The 19,117-nt window shown below is 44.4% G+C and overlaps 1 pseudogene; it reads left to right on the top strand.

Moving 5' to 3' along the window:
* Positions 1–10,638: 10,638 nt before the first annotated feature.
* LOC100653517 (protein FAM204A-like) lies at positions 10,639–19,073 on the top strand (annotated as a pseudogene).
* Positions 19,074–19,117: the final 44 nt, after the last annotated feature.

Genomic DNA, 19,117 nt, shown 5'->3' with positions numbered 1-19,117 from the left:
AAGGCATAAATATATTAAAAATAAAAGGAAGGAAAAAAATATAACGAGCAAACAGCAACTAAAAAAGAACAGGAGTGGCAATACTAATCTTAGAGAAAATGGACTTTAAAACAAAATCTACCATGAAGGACATTACATAATGATTAAAGAGACAATTCACCATGAAGACATAACCGTAATAAATATCTGCACACCCAATGACAGGGCTCCAAAATACAGAAAACAAACTCTAACAGCACAGAAAAGAGAAACTGACAGTTCCACAATAGTAGTAGGAGACTTCAACACACCACTCTCAGCAAAGGACAGAACATCTAGAAAGAAACTCAACAAAGATACAGAAGAGCTACATGGCACAATCAGTCAACTTGACCTCATAGGCATATATAGAACACTCCCCCCAACAGCAGCAAAATACACATTCTTTTCCAACGCACATGGAGCGTTTTCCAGAATAGGCCATATAGTAGGCCACAATGCAACCCTCAACAAAATCCAAAACACTGAGATAATACAAAGTACCTTCCCTGATCTCAACGCCATAAAAGTAGAAATTAATAACAGGAAGAGCAAGGGAAAAAAAATCAAATACATAGAAAATAACACCCTCTATAAAAACCACTGGGTAATAGAAGAAATCAAAAATGGAATTAAAAAAGTCTCTAGAATCAAATGAGAATGAAAACAGATCTTGTCGAACAAAATCTTTGGGACACAGCAAAGGCAGGGCTCAGAGGTCAATTTATAGCAATAGATGCACACATCAAAAAAGAATAAAGGGACAAAATCAAAACATTACCTACACAACTCGAACAAATAGAGAACAGCAAAAGAGGCCCACAGCCACCAGAAGAAAGGAAATAATAAAGATCAGACAGAAATAAATGAAAGAGAACAGAAAAACAATAGAAATAATCAACAAAACCAAAAGTTGGTTCTTTGAAAGGATCAACAGAATTGACAAACCATTGGCCAAAAGGACAAAAGAAAAACAGGAGAGGACACAAATAACTCAAATAAGAAATGAAATGGGGGACGTTACAACAGACCCAACTGAAATAAAAAGGATCATAACAAAGTACTACGAAAAACTGTACTCCAACAAATTTGAAAACCTAGAGGAAATGGACAAATTTCTAGAAACACATTACCTACCCAGACCAAGACAAACTGAAGTTGAAAATCTGAACAGGCCCATAACAAGAGAAGAGATTGAAAAAGCAATTGAAAAAGCCAAAAACTGCCAACAACAACCAAAAAACTCTGGCCCAGATGGCTTCACTGGAGAGTTCTACCAAATATTCAGAGAAGAGCTTATACCAGTACTACTCAAACTATTTCAGAACATAGAAAAGAAAGGGATACTTTGAATTCATTCTGTGAAGCCAGCATAACCCTGATACCAAAACCAGGCAAAGACACCACAAAAAAAGAAAAGAAAATTACAGACCAATATCTCTCATGAATAGGGATGTAAAAAATTCTCAACAAATTCTAGCCAATAGAATTCAGCATCATATCCAAAAAAAAAATAAATGAATAAACACCACGACCAAGTGGGATTCATACCAAGTATGCAAGGATGGTTCAACATTAGACAATCAATCAACGTAATCCACCACATAGATAAAAGGAAAGAAAAGAATCACATGATCATCTCAAATGACACAGAAAAGGTATTTGGCAAAGTTCAACACCCATTCCTGATAAAAATTCTCAATAAAATAGGTATAGAAGGGGAATTTCTCAACATAATTAAAGGGGACTTATGAAAACCAACGGCCAACATCATTCTTAATGGAGAGAAGCTGAAAACATTCCCCCTGAGAACAGGAACAAGACAAGGCTGCCCTTTATCACCCCTCCAATTTAACATTGTGCTGGAAGTCCTAGCTAGGGCAATAAGGCAAGAAAAAGAAATAAAGGGCATCCAAATTGGAAAGGAAGAAGTAAAACTGTTGCTATTTGTGGACGATATGATACTATATACAGAAAACCCAAAAGACTCCATGAGAAAACTACCGGAAGTAATAGAAAGACTCAGCATGGTAGCAAGACACAAGATAAACATATAAGATTCAGTTGGATTCCTATACATCAAAATAAAGAGAACTATGAAAAGGAAATCAGGAAAACAATACCATTTGTAATAGCCCCTAGAAAAATAAAATACTTAGGAGTAAATCTAAGCAGGGTTGTAAAAACCTATACAGAGAAAACTACAAAACACTACTGGAAGAAACCAAAAGAGATCTACATAAACGGAAAAACATACCACGCTCATGGATAGGTAGATTCAACATTGTGAAAATGTCAATTCTATCCAAAGCAGTCTACAAATACAACGCAATCCCAATCCAAATACCAACAGCATTCTTTAAAGAGATGGAAAAACCAATTCTTAAATTTATTTATTTTTATTGTACTTTAGGTAAAGGTTTGCAGAACAAACTAGCTTCTCATTAAACAGTTAGTATATGTATCGTTTTATGACATTGGTTAACAACCCCAGGACATGTCAACACTCTCTCTCCTTGACCTTGGGTTCCCTATTACCAGCTTTCCTGTCCCCTACTGCCTTCTAATCTTTGCCCCTGGGCTGGTGTGCCTCTTTGGTCTCGTTTTGTTTTATGGGCCTGTCTAATCTTTGGATGAGGGGTGAACCTCAGGAGCGACTTCATTACCGAGCTAAAAGGGTGTCCAAGGGCCATAGTTTCAAGGTTTCTCCAGTCTCTGTAAGTTTATATGGAAAGGGAAGAGGCCCCAGATTAGTAAAGCACTACTGAAGAAGAAGAATAAAGTAGGAGGACTCACACTACCTGACCTCAGAACCTACTATACAGCTACAGTAGTCAAAACTGCCTGGTACTTGCACAACGATAGACACATTGACCAAGGAACAGAATTGAGAAGCCAGATGTAAATCCATCCTCCTATGGTCACCTGATCTTCCACAAATGCCCAAAGTCTATCAATGGGGAAAAGAGTCTCTTTAACAAATGGTGTTGGCAAAACTGGATGTCCATCTGCAAAAAAATTAAACAGGACCCATACCTCCCACCATACACAAAAAGTAATTTGAAATGGATCAAAGACCTAAATATAAAGCCAAAAACTAGGAATTTCCTAGAAAAAAAATAGAGTGAACGCTCGAGGCCCTAATACGTGGCATAAACAGGATACAAACCATAATTAACAATACGCAAACACCAGAAGATAAGCTAGATAACTGGGATTGTCTAAAAATTAAACACTTATTCATCAAAAGCCTTCATCAAAAAAATAAAAAGAGAACCTACAGACTGGGAAAAAATTTTTGGCTATGACAAATCCGACAAAGGTTTGATTTCTAAAATCTACAGGAAAATCCAACACCTCTACAACAAAAATACAAATAATCTGATTAAAAAATGGGCAAAAGATATAAGCAGACACTTCACCAAAGAAGACATTCAGGTGGCTAACAGACACATGAGGAAATGCGCACGATCTCTAGCCATTAGAGAAATGCAAATCAAAACCACAATGAGATACCATCTCACCTCAACATTACTAAAAAAAAAAAAAAAATACTAGCACTAATAAAAAAAAATAACAAATGTTGGAGAGGATGCAGGGAAATTGGAACTCTTATGCACTGCTGGTGGGAATGCAAAATGGTACAACCATTTTGGAAAACAATATGGCGCTTCCTTAAAAAGCTAGAAATAGAGATACCATATGATCCAGCAATCCCACTCCTAGAAATATATCCTAGAGAAATAAGAGCTGTCACATGAATAGATGTATGCACACCCACGTTCATTGCAGCATTACTCACAATAGTAAAAAGATGGAAACAACCTAAGTGCCCATCAACAGATGAATGCACAAACAAACTACGATTCATACACGCAATGGAATACTATGCAATAATAAAGAGCAATGATGAGTCTGCCAAACATCTCACACATGGATGAATCTGGAGACCATTATGCTAAGTGAAATAAGTCAATCACAGAAGGACAAACATTGTATGAGACCACTATTACAAAAACTCGTGAAAAGGCTTAAAACTAAAAAACCAAACTCATTGCCGTCGAATCGATTCCAAATCATAGTGACCCTTTAGGACAGAGTAGAACTGCCCCATAGGGTTTCCAAGGAGCACCTGGTGGATTCGAACTGCCGAACTTTTGGTTAGCAGCCGTAGCTCTTAACCACTACGCCACCACGGTTTCCTCGTGAAAAGGCTTACACACACAAAAAAACAATCTTTGATGGTTACCAGGGAGGGAAGGGGTAGGGAGGGAAAAACACTAAATATACAATAGGTAAGTTGTAACTTTGCTGAAGGGTAAGACAGTGCACAATACCGGGAAAGCCAACACAACTTGACAAACGCAAGATCATGGAAGGTCCATGGACACATCTAAACTCCCTGAGGAATTGAATTACTGGGCTGAGGGCTGGGGACCATGGTCTCAGGGAACATTTAGTTCAACTGGCATAACATACTTTATAAAGAAAATGTTCTGCATCCTACTTTGGTGAGTAGCATTTGGGGCCTTAAAAGATTGTGAGCGGCCATTCAAGATACTCCACTGGTCTCATCCTGTCTGGAGCAAGCGAGAATGAAGAAAACCAGATACAAGAGAAAGATTAGTCCAAAGGACTAATGGACCACAAGTACCACAGCCTCCACCAGACTGAGTGCAGCACAGCTAGATGGTGTCCAGCTACCACCACCGACTGCTCTGACAGGGATCACAATTGAGGGTCCTGGACAGAGCTGGAGAAAAATGGAGAACAAAATTCTAACTCTCTCTCTCTCTCACACACACACACACACACACACAAAAGACCAGACTTACCTGTCTGACAGAGATTGGAGAAATCCCGAGACACTCCTGGACACCCTTTTAACCCAGGACTGAAGTCACTCCTGAGGTTCACCATTCAGCCAAAGATTAGACAGGCCCATAAAACAAAATGAGACTAAATGGGCACACCAGCCCAAGGGCAAGGATGAGAAAGCAGGAGGGGACAGGGAGGTTGGTAGTGGGGAACCCAAGGTCAACAAGGGGAGAGTGTTGACAGGTTGTGTGGGTGGCACCCAATGTCACAAAACAATATGTGTATTAATTTAAGGAGCCCACGGCAGTGGTGCGGTGGCACAGTGGTTATGTATTCGGCTGCTAACCAAAAGGTCGGCAGTTTGAATCCACCAGCAGCTCCTTGGAGACACTAATGGGCAGTTCTACTCTGTTCTATACGGTCACTATTGATTGGAATCGACTTGATAGCAACGGATTTGGTTTGATTTTGGTAAAGTACAATAAAAAAAAAAAGAAAACCTCAATGGGTAGGTTTAACAGGAGCTGAAGAGAGATTAGGGAGCTGGAAGATATGTTGTTGTTAGGTGCCCTCTAGCCAGTTCCTACTCATAGCAACCCTATGTACCACAGAACAAAACACTGCCCTGTCCTGTGCCATGCTCAGAATCCTTGTTATGCTTGAGCCCATTGTTGTAGCCACTGTGTCAATCCATCTCCTTGAGGGTCTTCCTCTTTTCCACTGTCCCTCTACTTTACCAAGCATGATGTCATTCTCCAGGGACTGATCCCTCCTGACAAGTCCAAAGTATGTAAGATGCAGTCTCGCCATCCTTGCTTCTAAGGGGCATTCTGGTTGTACCTCTTCCGAGACAGATTTGTACGTTCTTTTGGCAGTCCATGGCATATTCAATATTCTTTGCCAACACCACAATTCAAAGGTGTCAGCTCTTCGGCCTTCCTTATTCATTGTCCACCTTTCACATGCATATGATGCGATTGAAAATACCATGGCTTGGTTCAGGCACACCTTAGTGTTCAAGGTGACATCTTTGCTCTTCAACACTTTAAAGAGGCCCTTTGCAGCAGATTTGCCCAATGCAATGAGTCTTTTGATTTCTTGACTGCTGCTTCCATGGCTGTTGATTGTGGATCCAAAGAAAATGAAATCCTCGACAATTTCAATCTTTTCTCCGTATACCATGATGTGGCTTATAGGTCCAGTTGTGAGGATTTTTGTTTTCTTTATGTTGAGGTGCAATCCATACTGCAGGCTGTGGTCTTCGATCTTCATCAGTAAGGACTTCAAGTTCTCTTCACTTCCAGCAAGCAAGGTTGTTTCATCTGCATAACTCAGGTTGTTAATGAGTCTTCCCCCAATCCTGATCCCCTGTTCTTCTTCATGTAGTCCAGCTCCTCGGATTATTGCTCAGCATACAGATTGAATAGGTATGGTGAAAGAATACAACGCTGATGCACACCTTTCCTGACTTCGAACCATGCAGTATCCCCTTGTTCTGTTTGAACAACTGCCTCTTGATCCATGTACAAGTTCCTCATGAGCACAATTAAGTGTTCTGGAATTCCCATTCTTTGCAATGTTATCCATAATTTGTTATGATCCACACAGTCGAGTGCCTTTGCATGATCAATAAAACACAGGTAAACATCCTTCTGGTATTCTCTGGTGTCAGCCAGGATCCATCTGACATCAGCAATGATATCCCTGGTTCCACATCCTCTTCTGAATCTGGCTTGAATTTCTGGTAGTTCCCTGTCAACGTACTGTTGCAGCCGTTTTTGAATGATCTTCTGGAAAATTTTACTTGCATGTGATATTAATGATATTGTTCTATAATTTCCACCTTCGGGTGGATCACCTTTCTTGGGAATAGGGATAAATATGGATCTCTTCCAATCGGTTGGCCAGGTAGCTGTCCTCTAAATTTCTTGGCATAGACGAGTGAGCACTTCCAGCGCTGCATCCGTTTGTTGAGACATCTCAATTGGTAGTCCGTCAATTCCTCGAGCCTTGTTTTTTGCCAATGCCCTCACTGCCGTATGGACTTCTTCCTTCAGTACCACCGGTTCCTGATCATATGCTACCTCCTGAAATGGTTGGACGTCGACCAATTCTTTTTGGTACAGTTACTCTGTGTATTCCTTCCATCTTCTTTGGGTGCTTCCTGTGTCGTTATAGATCTTCCGCGTAGAATCCTTCAGTATTGTAATCCGGGGCTCGAGTTTTTCATTTGGACAGAACAAGGGAATACTGCATGGTTTAAAGTAAGGAAAGGTGTGCGTCAGGGTTGTATTCTTTCACCATACCTATCCAATCTGTATGCTGAGCAATAATTTGAGAAGCTGGAGTATATGAAGAGGGACAGGGCATCAGGATTGGAGGAAGACTCATTAACAACCTGCGTTATGCAGATGGCACAACCTTGCTTGCTGAAAGTGAAGAGGACTTGAAGCACTTACTAATGAAGATCAAAGACCACAGCCTTCAGTATGGACTGCACCTCAACATAAAGAAAACAAAAATCCTCACCACTGGACCAATAAGCCACATCATGATAAATGGAGAAAAGATTGAAGTTGTCAAGGATTTCATTTTCCTTGGATCCACAATCAATAGCCATGGAAGCAGCAGTCAAGAAATCAAAAGACTCATTGCATTGGGCAAACCTGCTGCAAAGGACCTCTTCAAAGTGTTGAAGAGCAAAGACGTCACCTTGAAGACTAAGGTGCGCCTGACCCAAGCCATGGTGTTTTCAATCGCATCATATGCATGTGAAAGGTGGACAATGAATAAGGAAGACCAAAGAACTGACACCCTTGAATTGTGGTGCTGGCGAAGAATATTGAATATGTCATGGACCGCCGAAAGAACGAACAAGTCTGTCTTGGAAGAAGTACAACTAAAATGCTCCTTAGCATCAAGGATGGCGAGACTACATCATACATACTTTGGACATGTTGTCAGGAGGGATCAGTCCCTGGAGAAGGACATCATGCTTGGTAGAGAGTCAGAGAAAAAGAGGAAGACCCTGAAGGAGATGGATTGACCCAGTGGCTGCAACTATGGGCTGGCTCAAGCATAGCAATGATTGTGAGCATGGTGCAGGACTGGGCAGTGTTTTGTTCTGTGCTCCGTAGGGTCGGTATGAGTCGAAATCGACTTGAGGGCACCTAACAACAGCAACAACCAAGCTGGTATCATCTGTATGGAAATCACCTCACCATTCTCTTTTCCATCTCCATTCTCTTTATCGTCCCACCCGCTGCCGTCGAGTTGATTCCGACTCATAGCGACCCTCTATTAAAATTTCCTAGTTCTCCTTGGGGTTTCAGAAAGTTATATTTTGCTTAAAAATCATCGGTTCTCTCTGTTACTATTTTATGTTTTTATTTCATTCATTCCAGTTTTTATCTTTATAGTTTTCTCGTCCCTCCCTCCCTCCGGTTTCCTTCTATCCCCTTTCCTTCCTTCCTTTGTTCCATTTCTTTTGTTGTTCTTTTTCTAGTTTTCCTTGACTTTTAGCCTCTCCTCTTTTACCGTGAAAGTACTTACTGTTCTGAGTTCTGCCTCTGTGGGCTTTATTGTATCTGAAGGCTTTAGTTTGAAGTGTTCCTCTTCATTATTTCTGAGAGCTTGTCATTTCAGTATGGCTTTTCTCTTTGATTCAAGGATTTGTTAAGACAAGTTTTCTTTTATTTTCCTTGTTTTCTACTTTCCATTTTGAAAATTTAAAAACCTATGGAGAAGTTGCAAGAATAGTACAATGAACACTCGTACAACCTTTACCTAGTCTCACTGTTAACATTTGACAACATTTGCCTTATCCCTGGGACACTGTTTCTTAATTTGCAAGTAATTAAGATACCTTACCATCTTTTTACTTTTTGTATCTAATTGCATTGGATTATGATCAGAGAACTCTTCCTATGAAATCTCTATTTTTAGTTTGTTAAGATTATTTTGCGTCAACTACAAAAAATATATATATATATTTTTTACAAAGTTAAATGCAGACATTAATGAAATGGAGATCACAACAGGAGGATATAATGGACGTCTGCCCACGCTGTGTCTTCTCCACAAGTCAAGCCTAAATTCCCAGGAGGGAACAACTGGCTGGCTGCATTTATTTATTTTACTTCTAAGTTGTGAAATATATCACACATACCAAAAACATACGTGTACGTTCTGTTTAAAGAATAAAAACATACCAGCAACTACTTGATGACAATAAATGTGAAAGAAGACAAAATGGAAAAATTCTTACCAAAACTGACTGAAAAAAAGAAAGCTTGAGTAGTCCTAAGACGATTAAAGAAATTAAAGCAATGGTCTAAAAATCTTCCCAATAATAAAACACCAGGCTCAGACGGTTTTACAGAAAGTTCTAGCAGCTCTGCAAACTCTTCCAGAGAACTGAAAAAGAAGGAATATTAAGCAACTTATTCTATAGGGCCAACAAAACCTTAATATTAAGTAAGGATACACAGAACAAAAAAGGAAAATTGTAGGTCCATTTCAGACTTTAATACAGGGACAAAAGTTCTAAACAAAAATCGCAGTATACCAAATCCAACTGTGTATAACAGAAAATAACAAACGTTGACCAAGTTACATTTACATCGGTAATGCAAGGATGACTTTTAATATTAAAATACCTATAAATGTCTTTCAACACAGTAAACAGATTAAAGGAGGAATGCAATCATCATCTAATTAGATGAGAAAAAGCATTTAATAAAATTCGATGCTTATTCATAACAAAAACTCCTAATAGGCTGGCAATAAAAGGGAACGTCCTAAACTTGGTAACCATACATACATAGCCAATTACCTGGGGTTGACTTTGACTCATGGCTACTGCATGTGTGTCAGAGCAGAACTGTGCTCCACAGGGTTTTTAAGGGCTGATTTTTTGGATGTAGTTTTCCAGATCTTTCTTCTGAGGTGCCTCTGGGTGGACTCAAACCTCCAACCTTTCAGGTAGCAGCCACGTACCGTTTGCACCACCCAGGGACTCCACATATAATTTCATGCATGCATAAATATGTGATAAAGCTATACACTACTATAAAAAGTATGGGAATGATAAACACAAAATACAGGGTATTGGTTACCTTGGGGTGTGGGGGAGGTGGGACCTCTGGGCGGTGGCAGAGTGACTGGCTATATGTAAGTTACTGGTAATGATTCCCTTCCTGGGTTGGGTGGTGGGTTGACAGGTGTCAATTAGCTTCTTTTGAAAATAAAAATAAACAAAATTAAAGAGGGCCTTGAGTGGACAAATGTTGATGGATAATGAGTAATCTGACTGTGTGTCCGAGGTTTAAAAAAAAAAATAGAAAAGCAAATACCCATGTGTCCACGGCCAGGGTAAGTCCTCATACAGCACAGAGCAGCTCCCTGAGTACCCTCCCCCATTTGCTTCCTCCTCACCATGAACAGTGGTTTTTCAGTTTTAGAAAAGAGTAGCAAACACAAACCTTCTGGCCCACTAAGGAAAGGACAGTGTCGTCACTCTGGGGCCAAGGCTTCCAGGAGAAGAGAAATCTGGCCTAGGCTACCTGAGAGCTCCCTTCTGGAGGAGTCAGTGGGCAAGGCCACCAGTGACTCCTGGGAAACAGGCTGGCTCCCCAGTCGGCCACCTGGTAGAGCTGGGCTGGGGACAGGGACCACATGTCCAGTGGAAAAATTGTCAGGAGTGTGCCCTTCTCTGTGTCCTGCTTTTGAGCACACCATGGCCTCTTTCCTGCCCTCAGGGGTGGAGTGATGTTGTGTTGTTGGCAGGTCAAGCTTCAGGACATGGAGGGAGAGCAAGAACTTCATCAGCATGGAGTCAAGACAGGACCAGTACAGGTAAGAATCTGGGCCAGGCTCACATGAGCATTCTGTCTTCAGGTTAAAGAATGGTGCAATGGTGGTGACAGCTCTCGACATATCTGTCTGTTGAGCACACAGTGCTGATTGGCCTGCTGCACTGCTGTCACGCTGGCAGGTACCTGAACCTTCCTCCTCACTGCTGCCCCTGGATGAGTTGACTGTCTTTGACATCCTTCCCTGCCCCACCCATATAGGGCTTTGTGTTTGCTGATTTTCTGCTTGCAGGAAGAAGCTGACTCCATTTATCTGGCATGGTGCTGGGTGGCTCAACTGATGCTGCAGGACTTGGCAGGCACAGGAACTACCAGTTTTGAGGGGGGCCAGAGCAAGAAAGAACGTCCAGGCTGCAATGCGAGCTGCTTTAACACATGGGGCATATGACCAGGCAGACCGTGGTGCTAGAGGGATCTGTCCATGGTAGCTGAATATGCTACGTGGAGCCTTTGGGAAGCCTCCATAGAAGAATCCCAGCACAGACTCATAAGGGTCTGGAGCAAGGCCATGGCCTCCATGGCAGAGAACCACTCACCATTCAGAAAGCAGCCTCTGGGAGAGGCTAAGAACCTGACCATAGGACATCAAATGACTATATGGCCCATCATGAACGGAGTACTGTCAGACCTACCAAGTCACAAGGTCAGACAGGCACAGCAGCACTCCCATTGAAATGGGGCATCCAAGCCAAGGCCCAATTTTGTCCAGAGATACAAGTAAGTTACCCTCTGTCTCCTGCCCCTATTACACTGGTGCTCTCCTGCAGCTCACACCTATGGACTCTTGGGGCAGGGTCCCCCACGACTGACTAACGGAGAAGGAAAAGCCTCAGACCAAGTTCATAGAAGAGTTAACTCGTTAGGTTGGTATAAATGAAATGGACTGCTTCCACACTACAGCCCATTCAGGGGTGGCCCTAAGGGACGGTGGTGAGGGAAAATCCATCCTCACTGGAAATCCGGTGAGCTGACTTGGGAGCAGTTCTCTTGGCTGTGTCCATTTTGCAAAGAAAGAAATCGTCTGAGATAAAAATGTACATGGAGTCCTAAACCAAACCCATTGCTGATGAGTTGGTTCCGACTCACAGTGACCCTACAGGACAGAGTAGAACTGCCCCAGAGTTTTTCCAAGGAGCACCCGGTGGATTCAAACTGCTGACCCTTTGGTTAGCAGCCATAACTCTTAACCACTACTCCACGAGAGTTTCCCATGGACTCCTGGGCAGGGAAAAAATGGCTTGGCTGATTGGTCAGGGACCTGGAAGGAGTAAGATAGAAGGGTGAGAGACAGGAAGGTTGGCAGAAGTGCATACAAAGTATATGTGAGTCTGTGTTTTGTGCCCATGGCCATCAGGGAGCATGCTCCTTTGAGGAAGATCTCAACCACCAGGTGGACCAAGTGGCCTTCTGATGGAGCTCAGGCAGCTTCTCCGTTCATGGGTGCAATGGAGCCCCGACTGCAGTGGCTGGAGGCTCTACTTGGGCCCAGCAGCATGGACTCCGCCTCACCCAGCTGAGCAGATGCTGCCACCGCTGAATGTGCCACCTGCCAGCAGCAGAGACCGCTGCTGAGCCCTCGGGATGACACCACTCCTCCAGGAGAGCAGCCAGCCAGTTGGTGGCAGGTTGATTACATCAGACTCCTTCCACCCTGAAGGGGGCAGTTGTTGATCTTACTCTGGCTTTGGATTTGCCTTCCTTGCTCACAGTGCCTCTGCCAGCAACATCTGAGGGCTTATAGAACATCTGATCTATTGGCATGGTATCCCACACAACAGTGCTTCAGAGCTAAGGGTTCCTTTTCCAAGAAATGAGGTGTGGCACTGGGCATACAACCATGGGATCCACTGGTCTTACCACATACTGCATCTCCCAGAAGCAGCTGGCTTAAAAGGATGAAATGCTTATTAAAGACTCAGCCAAGATGCCAGCTCAGGGAAAACACCCACAGTGTTACTCCACAGTACGATATGTGCACTGAATTAATGGTCAATATACGTGCTGTGTCCCTAGTGGGTAAAATACATGATATGGGAACCACGGAGTAAAAGTCAGATTGGCTGCTCTCACCATTGTTCCCGGGGACTTATTTGGGGGAATTCGTGCCTTCCATTCCCTAAACCTTTGAATTGTGGTGTTGGCGAAGAATATTGAGTATACCACAGACTGTCAAAAGAATGAGCAAATCTGTCTTGGAAGAAATACAACCACAATGCTCCTTAGAAACAAGGATGGTGAGACTATGTCTCACAAACTTTGGACACGTTGTCAGGAGGGACCAGTCCCTGGAGAAGGACATCATGCTTGGTAAATAGAGGGTCAGTGAAAAAGAGCAAGACCCTCAGTGAGATGGACTGACACGGTGGCTGCACCAATGGGCTCAAGCATAACAAGGATTCTGAGCATGGTGCGGAACCGGGCAGGGTTTCGTTCTGTTGCACATAGGGTTTCTGAGTCAGAACTGATTTGACAGCACAACAACAACTGAAGAAACTTTAGATCTTACTGGGTTAGAGGTCTTGGTTCCTGAGTCAGGGGCCTGCTCCCACCAGGAGTCAAGGTAAGGGCTGTGCTGAACTTTAAACCACACCTACCATCTGGTCAGTTAGGCTCTTCATGCCTGGGGACTACCAAGCAAAGATGATTACTCTATTGGTTGGGGCAACTGACCCTGATTAACGCTAGAAGCTGGGGTTACTGCTCTCCAACAAGGGCAAGAAGTGTGTCTGGGACTCAGGGGACTCACTAGGATATGTCTTGGTGTTTCTGTGCCTAGTGACAATTGTAAACAAACAGTTGTACAATCATGGCCCGACAAGGGAAAGCAACAAGCATAGAGGGCGCAGACCTGTCACAGATAAAGATTTGGGTCACCACTCCAGGAAAATAACCTAGAGCTGTGGAAGTGTTGCCCGACGATGAGGGAAATCTAGAATGGGTGGTGGAGGGTATGGTAAATTGTAAAATGACCATAAATTCTTCCCATTCATATATGCACACACAAGCATATTCCTTTGTGATGTAACTTTATTATCACTTCCATCAAGAGGCGGGGTCTATTTTTTTCAGCCCTTAAATCTGTGTTTGGTCACGTGACTTGCTTTCGCCAATAGGTCATTAGCAAATGGAGCCCTGGTGGCGCAGCGGTTAAGAGCTCAGCTGCTGATGTTGACAGGGCCTTAAGATGGCTGCTGGGCGGCTGCTTCCAGACCATAGGCTTACAACTACCAATCAGAGCTTCTGATGAACATGAGCTGAAGAATACTGCTTCACCAAATAAGAAAAGTTGTGTAGTGGGCTCCTGGATTAAATTAAAGTGATGTTGAGTTGAATTCTGAAGATGAAGCCACATCAGAAAACTCTGCACTTCTCTTACAGGAAGCTAAAGAAGATCAGATGACTAGAAAAACAGAAATCTCAGATTTCCCGATAGATAGACCAAAAACAAAAACAGAGGCAAAAGTAAACGCATACGAAAAGTGCCCTTCTGGCATTTTCTTACATATGTGGAATAAATTTTAAGAATTGCATTAAAAACATTCTGAACAGAAAACCTCAACCTCAAGATTCAGGAGGAAAAAAAGAAAACGCTCCAGGAAGAGTAAATTGAAGAATCAAGAGACGTCTTGTAGTAAACAATTCTCAAATGAAACCCAGTGGAAGGAACTTACTCAATACTTTGGAGTCAATGATAGGTTCGGTCCCCCTGTAAAAAAGAAAAAAATTGACAAGTCAGGTCTTGAAAAGAGCATAGACCAGACTTCCAAAGAGTGGAATATTGAGAAGACTGAGGAACTCAGCAACTAGTTGGCTACTCGAGAGCTTGGTGTTAAAATTGCCAAAGCTATCGCCTGCCACAACTTTGTAAAAGCCGAAAAGGATGCTGAAAATTCACAGGTTGTTTGAAAAAAGAAGAAACTTGCATGGAGATCTGAAGCAACGAAGAGATGGGAAACCAAAAGCAACATACGTGTGTAATATAAATGTAACTTGCCAGAGCTCTTCCAGATCTTTCTAGACTCGCAAGTGCTTGATTTACTGAAAGATTTTCCTGCTTATACTAAATATGTGAAGAAACTGATAGAAGTAGGAAAACAAAGCCTAAAATTTGGGAGTTGATTATCAAACCTTTTCAATCTTTTTCTAAGGAGCTTATCCTATTGAAGTGGTAGAAGAAATCTAAGCGTACACACAGAAAGAAACGATAGGGTCCATTTATTTGTTTATGTAGACCTGTATGTAATACGGAGTCAATTTTACTTTTTATCCGTTTGATATAGCAAAGCCAGTGAGCTCCTTGAACTTTCTTGTCTGTACTTGGTTTGATTGCACTTACTCTGGAATGTGGTTTTTAAGATTGGTATTTATTTATTTATGATTGGTCATAAATGCTAACAAGTCTCACTTGATACTGTCTTTTACCACTGACTTTAATTACCTTAATGTTATAAAAGTAATTGTTGACTCTTTATTGAGAGGCAGTAGAGTTGATATGTCATAGTCACATGCTAAAAGCAATTGATTAATTTTTGTGTACCTTCAGATAAAATATCTCAATAAAAAAATCATAGACTGTAAAAAAAAAAAAAAAAAAGGTCAGCTACTAACCAAAGGGCCAGCAGTTCAAATCCACCAGCCACTCCTGAGAAACCCTATGGAGCAGTTCTACTCTGTCCTATAGGGTCACTATGAGTCGGAATTAACTCGATGGCAACGGGTTTGGGTTCCTTTGGTTTTATAACACAAGCAAAAAAAAAAAAAAAGCATAGGCTTGAAAAATGCCTGCCCGTGGGCCTTGCCTTCTCATGCAGCTTAGAACCCTTCTACCACCACGTGAATGACGACAACCTCGCCTGTTGGAGGAGTCATGAAAAGGAGAAATGAGCACTTTGGCTGGCAGCCTTCCAGCAACTGCCATGTGTCTGAGGGCATTCTTGGCCATCCAGCCCCAGCTACATTGCCAGCAGGTTGCCGAGATCATCTGAGCCCATCCCAAATGGCCAACCCACAAAACTGTGAGCTAATAAATGATTGTTGTTTTAAACCACATTTTGGGATAGTTTGTTACATAGCAAAAGCTAGCTAATACAAAAAGCACCATTAGGCAAACACCATAGTAATAATGGTTGCCAGCAATAATCACTGTCTTAGTCATCTAGTGCTGCTATAACAGAAATACCACAAGTGGATACCTTTAATAAACAGAAATTAATTTTCTCACAGTCTAGTAAGCTAGAAGTCCAAATTCAGGGCATCAGCTCCAGGAGAAGGGTTCTGTGTCTGTTGCCTCTGGAGGAAGGTCTTTCTCATCAATCTTCCCCTGGACTAGGAGCTCCTTGCACAGGAACCCCGGGTCCAAAGGATGCGCTCTGCTCTGGGTGCTGCTTTCTTGGTGTTATGAGGTCCCCCTGCCCGTCTGCTTGCTTCTCTCTTTTATATCTCAAGAGATTGCCTCAAGACACAATCCAAACTTGTAGGTTGAGTCTTGCCTCACTAACACAACTGCCACCCATCCTCCCTCATTAACATCAGAGAGGCAGGATTTACAACACATAGGAAAATCACACAGTACTGGGAATCACGGCTCAGCCAAACTGATACACACATATCTGGGGGGACATGATTCAATCCATGACAGCCACCAATGGATGCTAAAATCAGCTGGTGAAAGTTTGAGTAGAAACGAGATATTGCATAGTCTTATAGTATTGTCTCCAAGATATTTATTAATTGTTGTTGTTGTTAGGTGCCGTCAGGGAAAAATAGTTGCTTTACAGTGAAGAAGCCTAGCAGACACCAAGTGACCAAGGTTAACATTACGAGTAATAAAACATAGTGACATCATGTACCCCTTAATATGATACACTGAGAATGGTCCGTGGCATCTGGGGTATTCTTTCTAAAATGCACAACCTCAGTCTAATCATGAGATAACATCAGACAACCCAAATGGAGGGAGAGTCAACAAAATAACTGGCCAGTATGCTTCAAAAGCCTCAAGGTCATGAAAAGGCCAAGAAGGACTGAGGAGCTCAGACTGGAGAAGATTAAGGATACACGACAACTAAATATAGTGTGGGATCCTGAATTGGATTCTGAACCAGAAAAAGGACATTGGTAGAAAAACTGGTGGCATTTGTAAACACAGAGATTATCTAGTAGTCTTAAAAAAAAAAGAAAAAAATTTTTTTTCTTTGTCTTATGTCCGTGCTAATCCGCAAATTTTGGTAATTATACTGAGGTTACACTCGATGTTGACCTTCGGGGAAGGGGAGAGAAAGGTATATGGGAACTCTCTGTAGTGTTGTGCAATTTTTCCGTCAACCTAAGGTTGTTTCGAAATGAAAAGTTACTTAAGAAGCTGCTACAGAGGAGATGATGGGTAGCCCAGTTACATTCTCGGGGACTCTAGCCCGTTTCACTGGCCCTCCTGACGACGTCTCTTATAGAGACTTCGACTTAGTGTCCGCTTGTAGGTAACGGTGGGTATGAGGAGATCTGAGCATTGCAAGGGGTGGGTGGGACTGGACATCTCTGGTGCCTGGCTGCACGTCCTTCTGGCCTGCCATCTGCTCCAGCTATTGCTGGGACACTCAGGTTTCCACAGCTGCTGTGCCTCTCTCGTAGGGGCCTGTGGGGATGCAAGGCAGTTCTCCCTTGTGGGGTGACTCTTGAGCAGAGGGGGATAGGAGTGGATAAATAAATGCTCCCCTTTTTGGTCTTGGGCCCTGGTGGCACAGTAGTTAAGAGCTTGGCTGCTAACCAAAAGGTTGGCAGTTGGAATCCACCAGCCGCTCCTTGGAAACCCTATGGGGCAGTTCCCTTCTGTCCTAGAGGGTCACTATGAGTCGGAATTGACTCCACTGCAACAGGTTTGGGTTATTTTTTTGGTCTTGGGCAGACAGTTCTGAGATGCATTCTACCCAGCTCCTGCCGGGTCAAGCACCAGCTGCTCAGAGTGGCGCCCCACTAAGAATGCACCCTTGCACAGGCTTTCCTCCTTTCCTCTGTCTCCCCAGGCAACTATACCTGAACCCTGAGACCGCATTCCAACACAAACCACCTGTACGCTGGCCCTGCTCTCAAGTTCTCCTTTTTGGGAGAAACCCAGGATAAAACAGATCCCCGATCCAGAGTCCAGGCAGGCCCACCATTCCCCATTCCTGTCCTCCAGGAGCCAGAAGACAAGACTGGCTTCGGTGGAGCCTTCCCCAACGCCGCTAATTACGCAGCCCTGTGTGGTCAATACCCTGGTGGCGCAGTGGTTAAGTGCTACGGCTGCTAACCAGAGGGTCGGCCATTTGAATCCAGGCGCTCCTTGGACACTCTATGGGGTAGTTCTACTCTGTCCTATAGGGTCGCTGTGAGTCGGAATCGACTCTACCGCACTGGGTTTGGTTTTGGTTTGGTGTGGTTAATGATTCTGTCACTTGCCCAAGCCTGGAAATGAAGTGTGAAGCAATTTAATCAAGCAATCTCCTGCAGGCAGGGGGCCAGGTTCAGCAGCTCCCCTGGTCCCCTGGGAACACAGCCCTCAAGCCGCTGCTACTTGCCAGGCAAAGGCCTCCTCTCTCCAGGCGTGTCCAAGAAGAAGGGTCAGGATCTGGGAGAGAAGAGGAAGCCTGAGCGCGGGGTGGGAACCAGGCGAGCCAGCGCTGTGCGCACGAGGGCCCCACGGAGTCGGAGTCGCCTCGTTGGCTCTCCCCACGACCCCACCGCACCTCAGGCTTTTCTCTTTTTTTTCAAACAAAGGTGACCATTTCAACGACAGGGCGGGAACGCTGAGTTGAAGGAGGAAAGAAGTCATTGAAAGGAAGGCGGAGGGAGGAGTGGAGGCATTCAGCCGGCTCTGTCGGGGACCTAGGACAGGGGCTGCAATCGCGCTCAGGGCTTCGGGGGGACCGCGGCTCCGCCCCCAGGACCCTCTCTCCGGACGGCACAGCGCCGGCGGCAGGTCCCGGGCCCGGCCGCGGGGGGTTGCGGGGCGCCGGCCCGTCCAGGCCCCGCCCCCGGCCCGCGCGCGCGCGCCCGTCCGCGCCCTCCCCGCCCCCGCCCCCGCCCCCGCCCCCCGCCGCGGCGCGCGCGCGTGCCGGTACTTCAGGCGGGAGCTGCAGACGGCGGCGCTGCGGGCTGGAGCGGTGCGAAGGGCTAGAGCGCGGGGCGGCGGGCGGGCGAGCGAGCCAGAGCAGGAGGCGCGGGCCGGGCCGGGCGGGGGCCGCCGCCGCGCCGCCGCCCCGTAGTCGGCGGCCGGGCCGCCGTGCCGAGCTCCAGCCGGCTCCCGCCGGCGGCCATGGGCGCGAGCCGCGGGCGGTAGCGGCAGCGGCGGGCCCCGCGGGCGCAGAGGCGCGCAGCCCCGGGCCCTGACGGCCGCTAACGGCCCGCGCGCCCCCTCGCCGCCTTGCTCTCCC

Source organism: Loxodonta africana, chromosome X (assembly GCF_030014295.1).
Source record: "Loxodonta africana isolate mLoxAfr1 chromosome X, mLoxAfr1.hap2, whole genome shotgun sequence".
NCBI lineage: Eukaryota > Metazoa > Chordata > Mammalia > Proboscidea > Elephantidae > Loxodonta > Loxodonta africana.
Note: the sequence above shows the minus strand (reverse complement) of the source record. Positions and strands in the feature narration are given on the sequence as shown.